The 21,680-nt window shown below is 47.3% G+C and overlaps 1 pseudogene; it reads left to right on the top strand.

Annotated features, from left to right (window-relative positions):
* The first annotated feature begins 24 nt into the window (after positions 1-24).
* On the top strand, positions 25-21,010 carry LOC123038924 (uncharacterized; annotated as a pseudogene).
* Positions 21,011-21,680: the final 670 nt, after the last annotated feature.

The raw sequence follows: 21,680 nt of genomic DNA, 5'->3' as shown, positions 1-21,680 counted from the left end.
AACAATCTCAAACTCTTTCACTACATGGAGGTATTTTTAGTACACACCGGACATCACCAACTATTTCACTAATAAATTCTGCAGAAGAACAAGCATTCATGTGCACAACGAGTCATGCAGGATTTTCCCAATATGATCTACAATACATAGATATAGTAATGGATAAGTTGGTCGCATACCACGAAACTTTGCACGCACCTTGTGCACATGAGCATCTTGGATGCCTAAAAATTTCAGTTTTTTAAAAGTTTGTTTACTTTTTTTTTAATTTACTGTTCATCGGGTGTAGATGGGCCTAGGCACCGTTTTGAATTATTGTGAGTGAACTGGTCTTCTCTAACCAAAGGAGCATCACAACCTTTTCTTACATAAGTCCTGCAGTTGTTTTCTCTTTATTGCAGTCTGACGCCTTTTTGTAATGAACGATGTGGTTGTGGTTGTAACTTTGCAGAGGTTGGAATGAATGAATTTCCGTCTTTGAATTTTTTTTAGCTTTCGACCATCTATGGGTGTTGAACTTTATGGTGCAATTTTATTTCTCCATTGCAACTCTAGAATTCTAACATCTACATGGCTGCGTCACATGAGCTCGACATCATACTTTTCTGATAAATTATGGTTAGAGGCCTAGTGGTGTGTGCTGGAATGTCACTCTTTCATGGGCATATTATTAATTGGAAAATCTCAATTTCGTACCCGTAGCTCTTTCTCTCAAGTCCAATTGTCACCCCCAACTAAAAAAAGGCTAAATTTCATCCCAACACATACTAATTCCTACTAACATTTCATATATGAAACTATCATGTGGATTCTTTTACAAACAATGAACCAAAAATACCGCCACACAGAACAAATGAATATTTTTTGTTGTTTCTACAATTATCCATGAAAAATAAAAATGACTAATACAACAAAAATCCTGATGTGTTTTTTTTTTGCGGGAAGATGTGCTATATTTCTACAAAATAAGTATCTAAGGAACAAAAGAGGATGGCTGCCGAGAACATATGGAAGTGTGAGGAACAAATTTTGTTGTCATATAAACAAATATACCAAACAAATAAAGTAGATAACCTTGATGGGAAAAGAAAATTTGTGGAACAGCTAAAGTTCTTGCAAACATAATATATATAAGAAAAGCAAATTCCTTGGAAAAAACAATAATGACTATCATAAAATAATTGAAAATGGAAATATAGAATGCTAGAACACATGAAGAAAAAATTTCTAGCAAAGCAATTAGAAAAGTGTGTAAATAAAGGATCAGAAAAAAAATAGGAATCATGCGAATAATTTCTACTCAACATATTTTTGCAGGGAAAATAATTCGGACAAAGCTAAGTTGTTTTCTCGAATTTTTCGGAAAGTTTTGGGCAATTGGGCTCTTCCCAACCCTAAGGTCGCCATTTCTGTTCCTAAAAAAAGGTCGCCATTTCTGAGAGCTCCCATCCGAATCGCCATGTCCTCCCCACCATCGCCGCTGCCGGCGAGACGGCCGCCCACCTGCTCGAACCACCATATGCACTCTCGGCGACGACCTGCTCCGCGAGATCTTCGCCCGCCTCAGCGACCTCCCGAACCTCGCCCGCGCCGCTTTCACCTGCTGCGCCTTCCTCCGCGCCGTCCGCTCGTCCCCCGTCTTCCGCCGCCGCTTCCGCTCGCTCCGCACGCCGCACCTCCTCGCGTTCTTCGTCGAGCGCGAGATGGACGCGGTCCCGGTCTACCTCTCCCCTTGACGCCCCTTAGAGCAACTCCAGCCGTTGGCCCCCCAGGAGGGGCTAAAAATTGCCCCCTGGGGGCGCACCGGTGCTAACCCGTGCGCTGGGGGCGTGATGCCCCCCCGTCGCGGCGCCCATGTTATTTTGAAAAATGTAAACATGGCACAAAAACAGCGCAAATTCATTACAAACTTCGGCGAGTTCGTTCAAACTTAAACATATTTTACAAAAAAAAGAAAAAACTACTAGGGGCCGCCACTCGCCGTCTCCATCGCCGCTCCTCGCCGTCCGCCTCGCCGCTCCCCGCCGCCCGTCGCCCGCCCTCGCAGTTCTACATGCCGAGTAGGCTGTAGAACCGCGTGTAGTCGCCGCCGCCGCCGTCGTCGTCGTCGTCATCGTCGTCGTCGTCGCCTCCTCCGCCGCCGCCGTCCCTGCTGCATCCCTCCCCCGGTTGGCGTGGCGGATTGGACGGTCCGGGGGCGGCCTCCTCATCGTCGCTGTCGAGGATGCACTACAGGAATCAACTACTTTGCCATCTGCCACGGCGGACGGCAAAGGCATGGATGGCGGACGGCAAAAGGGGACGACAAAGTAGGGGACGGCTAAGAGCTATGTTGCCGTCTGCTTCGGGCGGCTGACGGCAAAGGGGCCTTTGCCATCAGCAGCGGACGGCAAAGAATGCAGACGGCAATAAATGCGCTGTTACTCCGTTAGGTGGTTAACCGCAGGCCTTTGCCGTCCGCTGCTGACGGCAAACTTCGGAAGGCCTTTGTCGTCCGCCGAATGATGTTAGCCGACGTCACTACACGGCAGGCCTTTGTCGTCCGCCGCTGTAGGCAAAGTTTTTTTCTCTTTGCCGTCAGCCACTGTAGGCAAACTGACCAAATTGGTCAGCCTCCCAGGAAGCACAGTTGCCTGCCACGTGGCCTCTTTGCCGTCCGCTGCTGATGGCAAAGAGCCCTTTGCCGTCGGTGGCAGACGGCAAAGAGCCTGCATATTGTCTCTTTTTCTGTTTTCTTAATCCAAAAATTTTCACAGCAAATATATATGACATATATAGATATATTTCACAGGGCTATTTTGAAGGAAATATGCCCTAGAGGCAATAATAAAGTTATTATTTATTTCCTTATTTCATGATAAATGTTTATTATTCATGCTAGAATTGTATTTACCGGAAACATAATACATGTGTGAATATATAGACAAACAAAGTGTCACTAGTATGCCTCTACTTGACTAGCTCGTTAATCAAAGATGCTTATGTTTCCTAACCATGAACAATGAGTTGTTATTTGATTAACGAGGTCACATCATTAGTTGAATGATCTGATTGACATGACCCATTCCATTAGCTTAGCACCCGATCGTTTAGTATGTTGCTATTGCTTTCTTCATAACTTATACATGTTCCTATGACTATGAGATTATGCAACTCCCGTTTACCGGAGGAACACTTTGGGTACTACCAAACGTCACAACGTAACTGGGTGATTATAAAGGAGTACTACAGGTGTCTCCAATGGTCGATGTTGGGTTGGCGTATTTCGAGATTAGGATTTGTCACTCCGATTGTCGGAGAGGTATCTCTGGGCCCTCTCGGTAATACACATCACATAAGCCTTGCAAGCATTACAACTAATATGTTAGTTGTGAGATGATGTATTACGAAACGAGTAAAGAGACTTGTCGGTAACGAGATTGAACTAGGTATTGGATACCGACGATCGAATCTCGGGCAAGTAACATACCGGACAAAGGGAACAACGTATGTTGTTATGCGGTCTGACCGATAAAGATCTTCGTAGAATATGTAGGAGCCAATATGGGCATCCAGGTCCCGCTATTGGTTATTGACCGGAGACGTGTCTCGGTCATGTCTACATTGTTCTCGAACCCGTAGGGTCCGCACGCTTAAGGTTACGATGACAGTTATATTATGAGTTTACATGTTTTGATGTACCGAAGGAGTTCGGAGTTCCGGATGAGATTGGGGACATGACGAGGAGTCTCGAAATGGTCGAGACGTAAAGATTCATATATTGGATGATATGGTTAGGCCAAGGGGTCAAGCCCATGAGGCTTTAGATCGGTGCAAAAGGAGTTTTGCGGAGTTCAGGGGGCCAAACGCCGGAGACCCTGGCGTCTGGCCCTGGGCCAGACGCCGAGGCCCATGGCGTCTGGGCCAGACGCCAAGGATTGTGGCGTTTGGTCCTGGAGTCCGAGTGGGACTCTTGCCTTTCGGTAAAAACCGACTTTGAGGAGGCTTTTGCTCCAAGTTTCGACCCCGGGGCTCAACATATAAATAGAGGGGCAGGGCTAGCACCAAAGGGACAACAATTGATCCCTTGGATCTCTTAGCCGTGTGCGGTGCCCCCCTCCACCATAGTCCACCTCGATAATATCGTAGCGGTGCTTAGGCGAAGCCCTGCGACGGTAGAACATCAAGATCGTCACCACGCCGTCGTGCTGACGGAACTCTCCCTCGACACTCGGCTGGATCGGAGTTCGAGGGACGTCATCGAGCTGAACGTGTGCTAGAACTCGGAGGTGCCGTAGTTTCGGTGCTTGATCGGTCGGGCCGTGAAGACGTACGACTACATCAACCGCGTTGTGCTAACGCTTCCGCTTACGGTCTACAAGGGTATGTAGACAACACTCTCCCCTCTCGTTGCTATGCATCACATGATCTTGCGTGTGCGTAGGAAATTTTTTGAAATTACTACGAAACCCAACAGTGGCATCCGAGCCAGGTTATTTATGTTGATGTTATATGCACGAGTAGAACACAAGTGAGTTGTGGACGATACAAGTCATACTGCCTACCAGCATGTCATACTTTGGTTCGGCGGTATTGTTGGACGAGACGACCCGGACCAACCTTACGCGTACGCTTACGCGAGACCGGTTCCCTCGACGTGCTTTGCACAGAGATGGCTTGCGGGCGACTGCCTCTCCAACTTTAGTTGAACCAAGTATGGCTACGCCCGGTCCTTGCGAAGGTTAAAACGGAGTCTATTTGACAAACTATCGTTGTGGTTTTGATGCGTAGGTGAGATTGGTTCTTACTTAAGCCCGTAGCAGCCACGTAAAACATGCAACAACAAAGTAGAGGACGTCTAACTTGTTTTTGCAGGGCATGTTGTGATGTGATATGGTCAAGGCATGATGCTGAATTTTATTGTATGAGATGATCATGTTTTGTAACCGAGTTATCGGCAACTGGCAGGAGCCATATGGTTGTCGCTTTATTGTATGCAATGCAATCGCGATGTAATGCTTTACTTTATTACTAAACGGTAGTGATAGTCGTGGAAGCATAAGATTGGCGAGACGACAACGATGCTACGATGGAGATCAAGGTGTCGCGCCGGTGACGATGGTGATCATGACGGTGCTTCGGAGATGGAGATCACAAGCACAAGATGATGATGGCCATATCATATCACTTATATTGATTGCATGTGATGTTTATCTTTTTATGCATCTTATCTTGCTTTGATTGACGGTAGCATTATAAGATGATCTCTCACTAAATTATCAAGAAGTGTTCTCCCTGAGTATGCACCGTTGCGAAAGTTCTTCGTGCTGAGACACCACGTGATGATCGGGTGTGATAGGCTCTACGTTCAAATACAACGGGTGCAAAACAGTTGCACACGCAGAATACTCAGGTTAAACTTGACGAGCCTAGCATATACAGATATGGCCTCGGAACACGGAGACCGAAAGGTCGAGCGTGAATCATATAGTAGATATGATCAACATAGTGATGTTCACCATTGAAACTACTCCATCTCACGTGATGATCGGACATGGTTTAGTTGATTTGGATCACGTGATCACTTAGAGGATTAGAGGGATGTCTGTCTAAGTGGGAGTTCTTAAGTAATATGATTAATTGAACTTAAATTTATCATGAACTTAGTCCTGGTAGTATTTTGCAAATTATAGATCAATAGCTCGCGTTGTTGCTTCCCTGTGTTTATTTTGATATGTTCCTAGAGAAAATTGTGTTGAAAGATGTTAGTAGCAATGATGCGGATTGGATCCGTGATCTGAGGATTATCCTCATTGCTGCACAGAAGAATTATGTCCTTGATGCACCGCTAGGTGACAGACCTATTGCAGGAGCAGATGCAAACGTTATGAACATTTAGCTAGCTCAATATGATGACTACTTGATAGTTTAAGTGCACCATGCTTAACGGCTTAGAATCGGGACTTCAAAGACGTTTTGAACGTCATGGACCATATGAGATGTTCCAGGAGTTGAAGTTAATATTTCAAGCAAATACCCGAGTTGTGAGATATGAAGTCTCCAACAAGTTCTATAGCTAAAAGATGGAGGAGAATCGCTCAACTAGTGAGCATGTGCTCAGATTGTCTGGGTACTACAATCGCTTGAATCAAGTGGGAGTTAATCTTCCAGATAAGATAGTGATTGACAGAATTCTCTAGTCACCATCACCAAGTTAGTAGAACTTCGTGATGAACTATAATATGCAAGGGATAACGGAAACAACTCCCAAGCTCTTCGTGATGATGAAATCAATGAAGGTAGAAATCAAGAAAAACATCAAGTGTTGATGGTTGATAAGACCACTAGTTTCAAGAAAAGGGCAAAGGGAAGAAGGGGAACTTCAAGAAGAACGGCAAGCAAGTTGCTGCTCAAGTGAAGAAGCCCAAGTCTGGTCCTAAGCCTGAGACTAAGTGCTTCTACTGCAAAGGGACTGGTCACCGGAAACGGAATCACCCCAAGTGATTGGCGGATAAGAAGGATGGCAAAGTGAACATAAGTATATTTGATATACATGTTATTGATGTGTACTTTACTAGTGTTTATAGCAAATCCTAAGTATTTGATACTAGTTCAGTTGCTAAGATTAGTAACTCGAAACGGGAGTTGCAGAATAAACAGAGACTAGTTAAGGGTGAAGTGACGATGTGTGTTGGAAGTGGTTCCAAGATTGATATGATCATCATCGCACACTCCCTATAATTTCGGGATTAGTGTTGAAACTAAATAAGTGTTATTTGGTGTTGCGTTGAGCATGAATATGATTTGATCATGTTTATTGTAATACGGTTATTCATTTAAGTAAAAGAATAAATTGTTGTTCTGTTTACATGAATAAAACTTTATATGGTTACACACCCAATGAAAATAGTTCATTGGATCTCGATCTTAGTGATACACATATTCATAATATTGAAACCAAAAGATGTAAAGTTAATAATGATAGTGCAACTTATTTATGGCACTGCCGTTTAGGTCATATTGGTGTAAAGCGCATGAAGAAACTCCATGCTGATGGGATTTTGGAATCACTTGATTATGAATCACTTGATGCTTGCGAACCATGCCTTATGGGCAAGATGACTAAAACGCCGTTCTCCGGAACAATGAAGCAAGCAACAGATTTGTTGGAAATCATACATACCGATGTATGTGGTCCGATGAAAGGCTTACAGCAGGTATCATTATTTTCTGACCTTCACAAGATGATTTGAGCAGATATGGGGATATCTACTTGATGAAACATAAGTCTGAAATAATTGAAAGGTTCAAAGAATTTCAGAGTGAAGTGGAAAAATCATCGTAACAAGAAAAATAAAGTTTCTGCGATCTGATCACGGAGACGAATATTTGAGTTACGAGTTTGGTCTTCAATTAAAACAATGTGGAATAGTTTCATAGCTCACGCCACCTGGAACACCACAATGTTATGGTGTGTCCGAACGTCGTAACCGCGCTTTATTGGATATGGTGCGATCTATGATGTCTCTTATTGATTTACCATTGTCGTTTTGGGGTTATGCATTAGAGACAGCTGCATTCACGTTAAAAGGGCACCATCTAAATCCGTTGAGACGACACTATATGAACTGTGGTTTAGCAAGAAACCCAAGTTGTCGTTTCTTAAAGTTTGGGGCTGCGATGCTTATGTGAAAAGTTTCATCCTGATAAGCTCGAACCCAAATCGGAGAAGTGCGTCTTCATAGAATACCCAAAGGAAATTGTTGGGTACACCTTCTATCACAGATCCGGAGGCAAGATATTCGTTGCTAAAAATGGATCCTTTCTGGAGAAGGAGTTTCTCTCGAAAGAAGTGAGTGGGAGGAAAGTAGAACTTGATGAGGTAACTGTACCTGCTCCCTTATTGGAAAGTAGTTCATCACAGAAATCAGTTCCTGTGACAAATACACCAATTAGTGAGGAAGCTAATGATATTGATCATAAAACTTCAGATCAAGTTACTACAGAACCTCGTAGGTCTTCCAGAGTAAGATCTGCACCAGAGTGGTGTAGTAATCATGTTCTGGAAGTCATGTTACTAGACCATGATGAACCTACGAACTATGAGGAAGCGATGATGAGCCCAGATTCCGCGAGATGGCTTGAGGCCATAAAATCTGAGATATGATCCATGTATGACAACAAAGTATGGACTTTGATTGACTTGCTCGATGATCAGCAAAGCCATGTTAAATAAATGGATCTTCAAGAGGAAGACGGACACTGATAGTAGTGTTACTATCTACCAAGCTCGACTTGTTGCAAAAGTTTTTCAACAAGTTCAAGGTGTTGAATACGATGAGGTTTTCTCACTCGTATCGATGCTTAAGTCTATCTGAATCATGTTAGCAATTGCCACATTTTATGAAATCTGGCAAATGGATGTCAAAACTGCATTCCTTAATGGATTTATTAAAGAAGAGTTGTATATGATGCAACCAGAAGGTTTTGTCAATCCTAAAGGTGCTAACAAAATGTGCAAGCTCCAGCGATCCATCTATGGACTGGTGCAAGCATCTCGGAGTTGGAATATACGCTTTGATAAGTTGATCAAAGCATATAGTTTTATATGGACTTACGATGAAGCCTGTATTTACAATAAAGTGAGTGGGAGCACTACAGCCTTTCTGATTAGTATATGTGAGTGACATATTGTTGATCAGAAATGATGTAGAATTTTTCTGCAAAGCATAAAGGAGTGTTTTAAAGGAGTTCTTTAAAAGGAAAAGACCTCAGTAAAAAGCTACTTATATATTGAGCATCAAGATCTATTGAGATAGATCAAGACGCTTGATAAGATTTTCAATGAGTACATACCTTGGCAAGATTTTGAAATAGTTCAAAATGGAACAGTTAAAGAAAGAGTTCTTGCCTGTGTTGCAAAGGTATGAAATTGAGTAAGACTCAAATCCCGACCACAGCAGAAAATAGAAAGAGAATGAAAAGTCATTCCCTATGCCTCAGTCATAGGTTCTATAAAGTATGCTATGCTTTGTACCAGACCTATTGTATACCTTGCTCTGTATTTGGCAAGGGAGTACAATAGTGATCTAGGAGTAGATCACTGGACATTGGTCAAGAATATCCTTAGTAAGGACTAAGGAGATGTTTCTCGATTATGGAGGTGATAAAAGAGTTTGTTGTAAAAGTTACATCAGTGCAAACTTTTACACTGATCCAGATGACTCTAAGTCTCAATCTGGATACATATTGAAAGTGGGAGCGATTAGCTAGAGTAGCTCCGTACAGAGCATTGTAGACATAGAATATTTGCAAAATACATACGGCTCTGAATGTGACAGACCCGTTGACTAAGCTTCTCTCACGAGCAAAACATGATCACACCTTAGTACTCTTTGGGTGTTAATCACATAAGCGATGTGAACTAGATTATTGACTCTAGTAAACCCTTTGGGTGTTGGTCACATGACGATGTGAACTATGGGTGTTAATCATATACAAATATGAATATTGGTGTTAAATCACATGGCGATGTGAACTAGATTATTGACTCTAGTGCAAGTGGGAGACTGAAGGAAATATGCCCTAGAGGCAATAATAAAGTTATTATTTATTTCCTTATTTCATGATAAATGTTTATTATTCATGCTAGAATTGTATTTACCGGAAACATAATACATGTGTGAATATATAGACAAACAAAGTGTCACTAGTATGCCTCTACTTGACTAGCTCGTTAATCAAAGATGGTTATGTTTCCTAACCATGAACAATGAGTTGTTATTTGATTAACGAGGTCACATCATTAGTTGAATGATCTGATTGACATGACCCATTCCATTAGCTTAGCACCCGATCGTTTAGTATGTTGCTATTGCTTTCTTCATAACTTATACATGTTCCTATGACTATGAGATTATGCAACTCCCGTTTACCGGAGGAACACTTTGGGTACTACCAAACGTCACAACGTAACTGGGTGATTATAAAGGAGTACTACAGGTGTCTCCAATGGTCGATGTTGGGTTGGCGTATTTCGAGATTAGGATTTGTCACTCCGATTGTCGGAGAGGTATCTCTGGGCCCTCTCGGTAATACACATCACATAAGCCTTGCAAGCATTACAACTAATATGTTAGTTGTGAGATGATGTATTACGGAACGAGTAAAGAGACTTGCCGGTAACGAGATTGAACTAGGTATTGGATACCGACGATCGAATCTCGGGCAAGTAACATACCGATGACAAAGGGAACAACGTATGTTGTTATGCGGTCTGACCGATAAAGATCTTCGTAGAATATGTAGGAGCCAATATGGGCATCCAGGTCCCGCTATTGGTTATTGACCGGAGACGTGTCTCGGTCATGTCTACATTGTTCTCGAACCCGTAGGGTCCGCACGCTTAAGGTTACGATGACAGTTATATTATGAGTTTACATGTTTTGATGTACCGAAGGAGTTCGGAGTCCCGGATGAGATTGGGGACATGACGAGGAGTCTCGAAATGGTCGAGACGTAAAGATTCATATATTGGATGATATGGTTAGGCCAAGGGGTCAAGCCCATGAGGCTTTAGATCGGTGCAAAAGGAGTTTTGCGGAGTCCAGGGGGCCAAACGCCGGAGACCCTGGCGTCTGGCCCTGGGCCAGACGCCGAGGCCCATGGCGTCTGGGCCAGACGCCAAGGATTGTGGCGTTTGGTCCTGGAGTCCGAGTGGGACTCTTGCCTTTCGGGAAAAACCGACTTTGAGGAGGCTTTTGCTCCAAGTTTCGACCCCGGGGCTCAACATATAAATAGAGGGGCAGGGCTAGCACCAAAGAACAACAATTGATCCCTTGGATCTCTTAGCCGTGTGCGGTGCCCCCCTCCACCATAGTCCACCTCGATAATATCGTAGCGGTGCTTAGGCGAAGCCCTGCGACGGTAGAACATCAAGATCGTCACCACGCCGTCGTGCTGACGGAACTCTCCCTCGACACTCGGCTGGATCGGAGTTCGAGGGACGTCATCGAGCTGAACGTGTGCTAGAACTCGGAGGTGTCGTAGTTTCGGTGCTTGATCGGTCGGGCCGTGAAGACGTACGACTACATCAACCGCGTTGTGCTAACGCTTCCGCTTACGGTCTACAAGGGTATGTAGACAACACTCTCCCCTCTCGTTGCTATGCATCACATGATCTTGCGTGTGCGTAGGAAATTTTTTGAAATTACTACGAAACCCAACATATTTAACAGCACATAATTTTCATCGTACATACATATATAGTTCCATCCATTCATACATAGCAAGTTGCACATACACATAAGTTGCAACCATTAGGAAGTTGCACATACATATTACAATGCAAAGTTTCATCAAGATAGCAAGTTCCATCATAGCAAGCTAGAAGAATACTAGAAGAGAATGAAATAAAAAACAAGCACTCCATCATAGCAAGCTAGCTTCCGAGAAGTGAATGAAATCTGCAAAATGGCAAATAAGAAAGTTAGGAAAAGGTGACTAGAAGAAGAAGACTAGAAGAAGAAGCACGCCATCGTTTGTGAGGTAACTTAGGTGAAATGGATCGTTTATGAGCTAACTTAGGTAAAATGCATCATTTTAGAGCTAACGTAGGTAAAATGGATCGTTTATGAGCTAACTAAGCTAATTATGCCATTTTTTACATAAGTAAGCTAAGTGCATGTCATTATTGAGCAAACCTAGTTAACTAAGCATATTATAACTAACTTAGGTCATTTTGGAGGAAACAAAGCTAAGTATAGATCGTTTTAGAGCTAATTTAGGTAAAATGGCTGGTTTTGGAGGTCAGTAAGCTTATTAAGTCATTTTGGAGGAAAAGAAGCTAACTCTAGGTCATTAAGGTAAGCATATTGGAGGAAATAAAGCTAAGTCTAGGTCTTTATGCATTTGTTAAGAAAAAAACTAGAGAAACTTACCTTGATCATGGAGGTGTGGGAGCGGGCTGGCTCGTGCCAGTAGCTGGAGAAGGATCGTGTGATGCTTGTGTGGAGTTACGCTGCACCAAAAATCATTTCCAATGTTTCGTTAGCATGATGACACTCAAATGTTAAGACTAGCAAGTAACGTCCATTCAAATTAAACTCACCGTGGTCTCAGGAGCAATCTCTGGATCAATGGCTATGGAGCCACCGGACCTCCCGCCACTAGATATCATCACCTGCTCTGGATTGTAGGGAATCTGGCTCGGGTTAAACTCCTCCCCTTTCCTCGCCTTCCTCTTGACTTGCTTGTAAGAGGCAGTGTGGGCCATGGCATACAGTTCGTACCCCTCTGGCACCTTATCTGTCTTATTGTAGCATGCCTGAAAGAGAGAAACAAAGTAAATTAGTAATTAAAGGGCTCAAGCTAGCATGACGAATGAATTGCATTAATCATGAAGCAAACCACATACCCAATTCCGCCCGAACTGATATAAGTTGGAGCTACCTTGATGGTGTGGCACACCTTCAATTTGGGCACATTTGTCCTTGGCCTCGGTCGGCTCCCCTTCCATCTTTCAACACCTGCCATGACAAAGAGTAAACGAAATTAGTACAACATAAAAAAATACCGACATGAATAATAATATGTATATCACTTAAGTGTATCATCATCAAGTACAACATAAAAAAATTGAATACCTGACACTACTAATAATCTCGATCAGTATCATCAATAAATGCATAATCATCATCATCACTATAATCAATGACGGGCTCATAGGGTTCAGTGGCATCAACATGTGGAAGACCACCTTTACGTAATCGGTCAAGCATTGAGAGATCATCCGCAGCAGTAACCTCTTCTTGTTCCGGCTCTTCTTGTTCCTCCTCTGGGGTGATGTGGGATTCACTGTCGCTGTCTACTTCAATGTTTTGGGGTGAAGTATACCGGTTCTTGAAACGCTTTTTGGAAAGACGTGTCTCTTGGAAGAATTCTCCTTCATATGTGTCTGGGTTAATGTGAGGTTCATAATCCTCTTCCTTTGGGGGAGATAGTCTAGCACGTGGAGGCACTTCATAAACGACATCCCAACCATTCAGATTTGGATTAGTTTGGCAGGCCCACGGTAGATAGAATACTTGGGTCGCCTGTTGAGCCGTAATATAGACACCAGGAACATCTAAATGGGTGCTTTGGTTGATTTCAACTAGCCCTATATATTCATGAGTCCTTCTAGTCTCCTTCGCCTGAAACCAATAACATTTGAAGACTACGACATTCGGTGGGTTTTCACCATAGAATAGAAGTTCATAAATTGCTTCAACTCTCCCATAATACTCGGTACCTCCTTCGCCGATAGCAGATACGCAACAATTTGTAGACTTTCGGTCGGCCATAGATAGCTCTTTGCCATAGGTACGAAAGCGATACCCGTTGATGTCGTATTTGTCAAATGAACGGACCTTATAGTCAAAACCATTAGCGACTTGTCTCAATTCGGCGTCCATAGACTCTGAATTAGCCTACAAGTTTAATATGAAAGGATTGTTGCATTACGCACAAATTAGCGAATGAAATGAAATTGTCTAATAGAATTTACCGTTTGTTTGAACCAAGAGATGAAACCGGGATAGCCGCCTCCTTGCTTTGCGAGAAGCTCATACTCTTCGAGGGAATCCTTTTGGATCACCGCTCCATACGAGAATAGGGCGACGTATCGACTGTATGAAATATCCAGGAATAAGAGCAGTTCAAAGGAAATAGAAGTTGTGAAACAATGTACCGAGAACTTACTCGATGTACGGCCGCACTTCTATCAGGTTGTTGAAGATATACAACGAAATGGTCCGCCATTCTTCGTTATCCAAAGACACTGGATTTCAAACACTGGCTGGTGCGAGATTCCCTTTGAATAGGATGAGGTTGGATCCATCCTTTTTAGGCTCGTCAGCATTGTACCGAGGCTTCGGATTATGCAAATGACGATTTTTGGTTTCATAGTGTGCTGTCACGAAGTTTGCCGCCTCCTCAGTGATGAATGCCTCAGCCATCGACGCTTCAATTCTACGTTTATTTTTACATTTTTCTCGAAGCGTCTTCTGCATCCTCTCAGTTGGGTAGCACCAACGATTTTGCACGGGCCCCCCCCCCCCAATCTTGCCTCGGTCGGGAGATGCAAAATCAAATGCTGCATTGGATTAAAGAAGCCTGGTGGAAAGATCTTCTCTAACTTGCAGATCAACTCCGGCGCCAACTCTTCCATTTATTCTAGCACGCCAGGCGATAGTTCTTTCGCACAAAGAACACGGAAGAAATAGCTGAGTTCTGCCAGTACAAGCCATTCATCCTCAGGGATGAAGCCATGCAACATCACCAGCATTACCCGCTCAATCCATATGTGCCAATCATGACTCTTGAGACCAAATATCTTCAATTTATCAAGACTCGCTCCCCTCTTTAGATTCGCTGCATACCCATCGGGGAACATCAACTGCATTTTCACCCACAAGATAATTTCCCTCATAGCTGGCCTTCCAAGATTGAACCATGCCTTTGGCTTCGTCCAGTTCTGCTTTCCTTTCGGTTCTTTCATGTTTTGTAACGGCCTATCACATAGCGCCTCCAGATCGACTCTAGCCTTAGTATTATCCTTTGACTTCCCATCTATGCCGAACAATGTACCAAAAAGTGCCTCGGCGATATTCTTCTCAGTGTGCATCATGTCGATGTTGTGTGGGCAAAGGAGGTCTTTGAAGTAAGGCAGATCCCATAAGCATGTTTTGTGAGTCCAGGCGTGCTCAGAATTATACCCCTTGAAGTACCCTGGACGCTCTGGATCTGGCTCGAGAGCGTTTAACTGATCCAGGGTCTGTTGGCCTGTCAACGCAGGTGGTGCAGAGTTTTTTACAACTCTACCTCTGATGAAGTTCTTCTTGTCTTTCCTGAACTTATGGCGAGGATCCAGGAACTGTCTATGCATGTCGAAGCAAGAAAACTTGCGACCGGCCTGAAGCCAACGAAACTCAAGAGCTCCCTTGCATGTGGGGCACGGGAACCTTCCATGCACACACCAGCCAACGAATAGCGCATACGCCGACAAGTCATGCGTCGAGTACATGTACCAGACACGCATTATGAAGTTTTGTTTGCTATAGGCGTCGTATGTCTTGAACCCATTATCCCAGGCTTCTTGCAATTCGTCCTTAAGCGGCTGCATGTACACATTCATATTTTTCCCCGGATAGTTAGGCCCTGGAATTATCAACGTCAGAAAAATGTTCTTTCTTTGCATAATCTGTCCTAGGGGGAGATTGAGTGGAAAGACAAATACGGGCCAACAACTGTATTGGGCTGCCGTCATACCAAACACACTGAAGCCATCGGTGCTGATGCCGACTCGAGGATGCCTCGGATCTGCCGCTTTGTCAGCATGTAATTCATCAAACTTTTTCCACGCAACACCATCCGATGTGTGTACCATCATCAGATTCCCATCTGCATCTAGTTCGGTTCTTTTGCCTGTTTTGTGCCATGTCATCTGTCTGGCCGTCTCTTTGACCATGAAAAGACGTTGAAGTCTTGGTACGATTGGCATATACCGAAGAACACTAACGGGGATTTTGGTCTGTGTCTTCTCACCCATACCATTGTCTACCACAATATACCTGCAAGACTTGCAAATGGGACAATAGTTCAAGTCCGCATAGTCAAGCCTAAATAAGGCACATCCTTTCTCACAGGCATGTATCTTCTCATAGGGCATCTTCAGTGCACGGAGGATTTTGTCCGACTGGTACAGGTTTGCAGGCATTACATGGCCTTTGGGTAGAAAGCGTCCAAATACTGTCATAATTGCGTCGTAGCATTCTCTGCCCAAGTTGAACTGAGCCTTCAGAGCCATTACTTGTGAGATGGCATCCAACTGACAAAGCTCAGTGTGCTCGTGGAGCGGACGTTTTGAAGACTCCAACATTTCATTGAAGGCCTTTGCAGATTCCTCCATCTCCTCGTCCGAATCCCGAGCATCATCATAGTCTTGCACCATGTTTTCCATCCCGGTACCATGCTCGTCGGTGCGACGACGATCCACCTCAGCTCGGTCACGTTGGGCAAGACTCACCATGAAATGTCCACACCGTATAATCGGGCGTAAAACCATTCTTCTGCAGGTGTTTACCCATTTCAGCCTTTGTCCTCTTTTCCCAATTGCCGCATCGGAAACAGGGGCACCAGGTTTTCCTTTGGCCATTTGAAAATGCGGCTTGCGCAAACCCCTTGGTTTTTGTGAACCATTCAGCGCTCCATTTGTTCTGACCAGTGTGACCGGTATACATCCACGCACGATCACTCATCTTGACTTTCAGAGCTACTGGACACACAACAATTATATATATAATTCACCATGTATATATTCATCAGTTGATCTACTTTGTCAATTTTATTACGTCCATGCAACCTACACTCTAATAGGTAATGATAGGTCCTAATCCTACCCGAGTATGTGTAGATTGGGTTCATTTTCCCATGCTATGCTCCGGATCCGACGCAAAATTTCGGCAGCACCTCCCCGCTGTTCTCCTGATACACGTCTTGCAATAAACAAAGAGGATGTGTACCCGGAGAACAACAGGGAAGGCACTGACGAAATTTATGCGTCGGATCCGGAGCAAAGCATATGGGAAAACGAACCCAATCTACACATACTCGGGCTGTCCATGGATAGCGTTGGACAATTCGAAAGAATTAAAGTTATAAATATGCAAATGCATGCATATTTATAACTATGACGCTTTCGAACGGGAGAGACATGTTGGTTACGCATACTGATGATTCAAGACACATATATAGCTAGCTATCAAGTTTCATCGGAATGGATCAAATAATTAATGGGGGAGGAGGACATGTCATTTCTGCTCACCCACGAACGAAGGGGCACAGCTCGTCAAATGCACGACGAGGTCGTCGAACACCAAACCTCGCAGCGATGAAACAACTGCACATTTAAAACTACCCGATCAACACAATTATATATGATGTTTTTCGTAACAAAATCGAAAAATATATGACCTAACTAATAATTCACAAATATATGACCCCCTCGGCCTCTGGAAGGCCAAAGAACACCTTTTCGGGAGGTGTCGGGGGTCGGGGTGCCGTGTCGGTGTCGGGGTCGGGGTGTCGATCGGGTCAGGCTCGGGGTCGGGGTGTCAGGGTCGGGGTTAGGGTGTCGGGGTCGGGGTCGGGGTGCTGTGTCGGGTCGGGGTTTTTCCCCCTCTTTTTTCCTTTTCTTCTTCTTCCTCTTCTTCCTTTTCTTCCTTTTCTTCCTTTTCTTCCTTTTCTTCCTTTTTTTCCTTCTTCTTCTTCTTCTTCTTATTCTTCCTCCTTTCCTTTTTCCACTTCTTCTTCTCCTCCTCTCCTCTTTTTTCTTCTTCTTCTTCCTCTTCTTCTTTTTTCTTCTCCTCCTCCTCTTCTTCTTCTTCCTTTCCTTTTTCCTCTTCTTCTTCTCCTCCTCTCCTCTTTTTTCTTCTTCTTCTTTCCTAAACCTAAACCTAAACCTAAAACTAAACCTAAATCTAAAACTAAAACTAAAACTAAAACTAAATCTAAACTAAACATAAACCTAAAACTAAAAAAAACAGAAAAAAGGAAAAAACTAAATCTAAACCTAAAACTAAACCTAAACCTAAACCTAAAACTAAAACTAAAACTAAATCTAAACTAAACATAAACCTAAAACTAAAAAAACAGAAGAAAATAAACAGAAAAAAAGAGGAGGTAGAGCTCACCTGGGGCAGGGCCGGTGGAGGAGGGGGGCAGGGCGGCCTGGGGCGGCGGCGCCGGGCGGCAGTGGCGACGGGGCCGGGGCCGGGGCGGTGGGGCGTGGGAGGGGCATGGGGCCGGGGCGCGGCGGCGCCGAGACGGCAGGGCGACGAGGGCGACGGGGCGGGGGCGGTGGGGCGCGGGGGGGGGGGCGGTGGGGCGTGGGGGGCCGGGGCGCGGTGGCGCCGAGACGGCAGGGCGGCGGGGGCGACGGGGCCGCGGTGGCACCGGGGCGGGGAGGCCGGTGGGGTGGCGGGGTGGTGGGGCGACGGGGCAGCAGAGAGTGGTGGGGGCGGCGGCGCGCGTGTGAAGAGGGAGAGAAACAGAGAGAGAGGGGCGGGGTGGGGCGCGGCCGCTGTTAGATAAGTTAAATCTTTGTCGTCCGCCCCCTTTGTCGTCCGCTTTTTTGCTCTTTGCCGTCTGCTAGCAGACGGCAAAGAGGGGGGGCGTTAAGTTTTTTTAAGCAGCTCATCAGTGGGGCCCCCTCCCTCTTTGCCGTCCGCTAGCCGACGGCAAAGCTTCTTTGCCGTCCGCTAGCAGACGGCAAAGAACTGGCTGATGGCAAATATGATCTTTGCCATCAGCCATCAGCCAGTTCTTTGCCGTCTGTTTTTTGGAAACGGATAGCAAAGACCTTCTTTGCCGTCCGCTAGCAGACGACAAAGAAGGGGCTGATGGCAAATCCTCTGATTCCAGTAGTGATGACGACGCCGTGCTCGTCCTCGCGCCCGCGCTTGCGGGCTTCGATATCCTCCAGGGCCCGGCGCTGCCGGACCATCTCGTCACGGAGGTAGTCGTCCCGCGCCCACTGCAGGGCGTCCTCACCGGAGAAGCCGCGCCGGGCTATCTCCTCGTACTTCGGGGGGAGGCTGGACTCCGGCTTGGGCTCGACGAGGACAAAGCGGCCGGATGGGGGGTGGAGTCACCGATGCGGACGCCGGAGGAGCTGTGGGTGCGCGAGCTGACCGACGTGTCCTGGGGCTCCGGCTTGACAGGGCGGAGGCAGGGAGAACCCGACGAGCGGCCGGACGAGGAGGAGGACGCGCCGGGCCGCTCCATGCGCCTCGGCGTCCAGGAGCTCCCACGGCGGCGTGAGAAGGTCGGGGGAGCGGGGTACTCGAGGCGCGGCGTGTTGCCGCCCTTGATGTACTCGAGGACGGCCTCCAACGTGCGGTCGGGTACGCCCCACCACCGGCGCCGGCCCTCGGAGTTGAGCCTGCCGGAGGGCACAACGTCGTTCGTCACCTCGATCTGCTCGGCGTGTCGGCGGCGGAAATAGGGCTCCCAGAGCGGGCTGTCGGGGGTGTACCGCGGGCCTTCCCTCGCCGCCCGCGGCAGGGACGCGCGGATGCGTGCGATCTCCGCACGCCGCGTCGCCCCGGTGGGCGGTGGTGGCACCGGCACGCCGCTGGCGCTGATCCTCCACGACCCAGGCACCCGCATGTCCGGCGGGGCCGGGTACTCGACCTCGAAGAGGAGGCGAGCCTCGTCCTCGTGCAGATGGCGGCGGCCGAAACCATTCGCCACCGCGCCGTCGCCTGGGAAGCGCTCGGCCATCCTTCTGAGCTGGAGACGGCGAGAGGAGGAAAAGGGAGAAGTGGGCGCGTCGACGGTGTAGTGTGCGTGCATATGTCCGGCGCGCTGGTTCTCGGCTTATATAGGCGGAAGCGCCACGCGGTAGGCTGGCCGGCGCGTTACGCGTGGCGAGAGACGTGGCGGCCGAGGGGACGCGCGTCGCCCGGACTTCACTGCGCCGCCCGTGAGGCATCAATGGAGGCTGACCGGCGCGGCAGCGCGCGCAGCTTTGGCATTGATTCGCCACGGAAAACGAGGCGATGAGGACGACGAAGCGGCGAGAGGGGAGCCGAGTCGCTGACTCGGCTGGCCCATGACGCTTCCGCGCCATAAAAGATTTGCCCGGCGCCCCCGAGCGACCCCCAGCGCGCCGGGTTCGGGTTGGGTCCGCCGGCGCCAATTTCGGCCCGAGCCGGCGAAAAATGAGCCCCTGGGGGCATGACTGGGCCGATTTTTTGGCGCCGGCGGCCGAAAAATCACCGGGGGGCTTGTTGGGGGCGCGGCTGGAGATGCTCTTAGACCCGGGCCTCGCCGCCGCCTTCCGCGACGCCGATTTCCTCTAGACCCGCAGCATGCGCTGCCCTCCCGCCGACCACCCTGGATGGCAGTTCGACTACAGCTTGAACGGCGAGATCCACATCGCCCACCGGAAGCAGTGAGCCAGCTACAGCCCATTCAGGCAGGCCCTGTCCCTCTTCCCCGACACCCAGATCTTGTCCGACGGCAGCTACCTTGAGTTCCACACGCTCTCCCACCAGGAGGAGCAGGGGCTGCAGCGCGTGGTCTGTGTCCGTCGCAACCGCTCGTGGACGCGGGCGCGCATCGCCGTGTTCTCATCACACACCATGAAGTGGCAGATTTTTCCATGGGTGGAAACAAGGGCCCTGGTGCCCAATGACGCCAGCTCCTTCAAACGTGGCAAGGTGGTTGATGGATTCGTGTACTGGACATTGGGGAAGGGAGCCTCCGGTATGCTAGTGCTCAATACAGCAACATCTCAGTTCTACCTAATTGATGTGCCGTCACCCTTGAAAGAAGGCTGGATGATCTTTACTACTCCCTCCGTAAACTAATATAAGAGCGTTTAGATCACTATTTTAGTAATTTAAACGCTTTTATATTAGTTTACAGAGGGAGTACATTCAAGCTTGGCAAGACCAAGGAAGGGAAGTTCTGTATCGTGCACTTAAATGTCGAGGGCGACATATATGACGAGGAGCAGAATCTTTTTGTTTGGTTGTGGGGAAAAGATGGTGATGGTGTGGAGAGATGGATGCTGGACAAGTCGTTTCCGTTGCGCAAGATTGTTGAGGTCATCAAGTGTTCAATGGTAGTTCATGCTGAAGCAAGAATTTTGGCTGTCATTGATGGCTTTGTGTACCTGTCGATCGACTGCCATGCGTATGCTGAATGTCAGAATTATAGTACTTCCCCAGAGTGGATATTATCATTATGCCTAGAAACAACAGAGGTGCATCAGCTCTATGAGGGCCAGTGTCAGAGTTATGTTTGTGTCCATCCCTACGTCATGCCGTGGCCTCCTTGTTTGGTACACAGCAAGGTAAGCCCATGCTTATGTGGGATGATGTCCGTGAAGTTTCTACCTACGGCGGACGCCCCTGGATCTGCAGTGGCGGCCCTTCTTGGCGAGGCAACGGCTTCCTCCTCGGCTGGAGCCGGTTGCGGGTGATTCTGGTCGGCGTGCTCGACCACGCGGGTGGTGAGCCACCACCACCGGCGGGGGTTGGCTATGGCGCGGAGTCCCCCCTCCTCGTCGGATCTGAGGTTTGGTTCCCTCCTTTTTGACTCCCTCTGCACCCTGTCTCCAGTCTCTAGTGCCATGCGCGCCGGATCTGGAGCTGGTGTGTGCTCGGTGGCGAGGTCTAGGACTGCGGGAAACCGTTGGTTGGCTTGTCCAGCCCGGCGGCAGCGACGCCATAGGCGCCGTTCTTCCTCCTTGGAGGTGCAGCCGAAGGTCCTCCCTCCCCACCCCCGTTCTCCCCTCCCGGGTGAAAGCCCAAAATCTGGCTAGGATTGGGAGGCAACGGCGCGTCTCATGTCGTGCTCCTCCTTGGAGGTGCCGCCTGGGGAGGGATTGTGTTCGGGTGAGGTGGGTCAAAGGTTGGAGCTTTGGGCGGCTTTGGTTGTCTGGTGGTGGCGGTTCCGTCGGGATTGGCATGGCTGGCATTGTCTCCGTTCCCCTCATGGGTGGAGCACACTGGTTGCGACGTGTTTAGCACAAGGCTGGCGGTACGGCGCCTTCGATCCGGCGGTAGGGGATAGGGTTCCCCTTCCCAGCAACTGCAACACGTCCCGGCTGTGGACTCCCGGTTCTCTTTCTTCAATGGCCGACGGGTCTT

This window comes from Triticum aestivum, chromosome 2B (genome assembly GCF_018294505.1).
Source record: "Triticum aestivum cultivar Chinese Spring chromosome 2B, IWGSC CS RefSeq v2.1, whole genome shotgun sequence".
NCBI classification, from domain to species: domain Eukaryota; kingdom Viridiplantae; phylum Streptophyta; class Magnoliopsida; order Poales; family Poaceae; genus Triticum; species Triticum aestivum.
The sequence above is the reverse complement of the archived record's forward strand: the minus strand, read 5'-3'. Positions and strand labels throughout refer to the sequence as shown.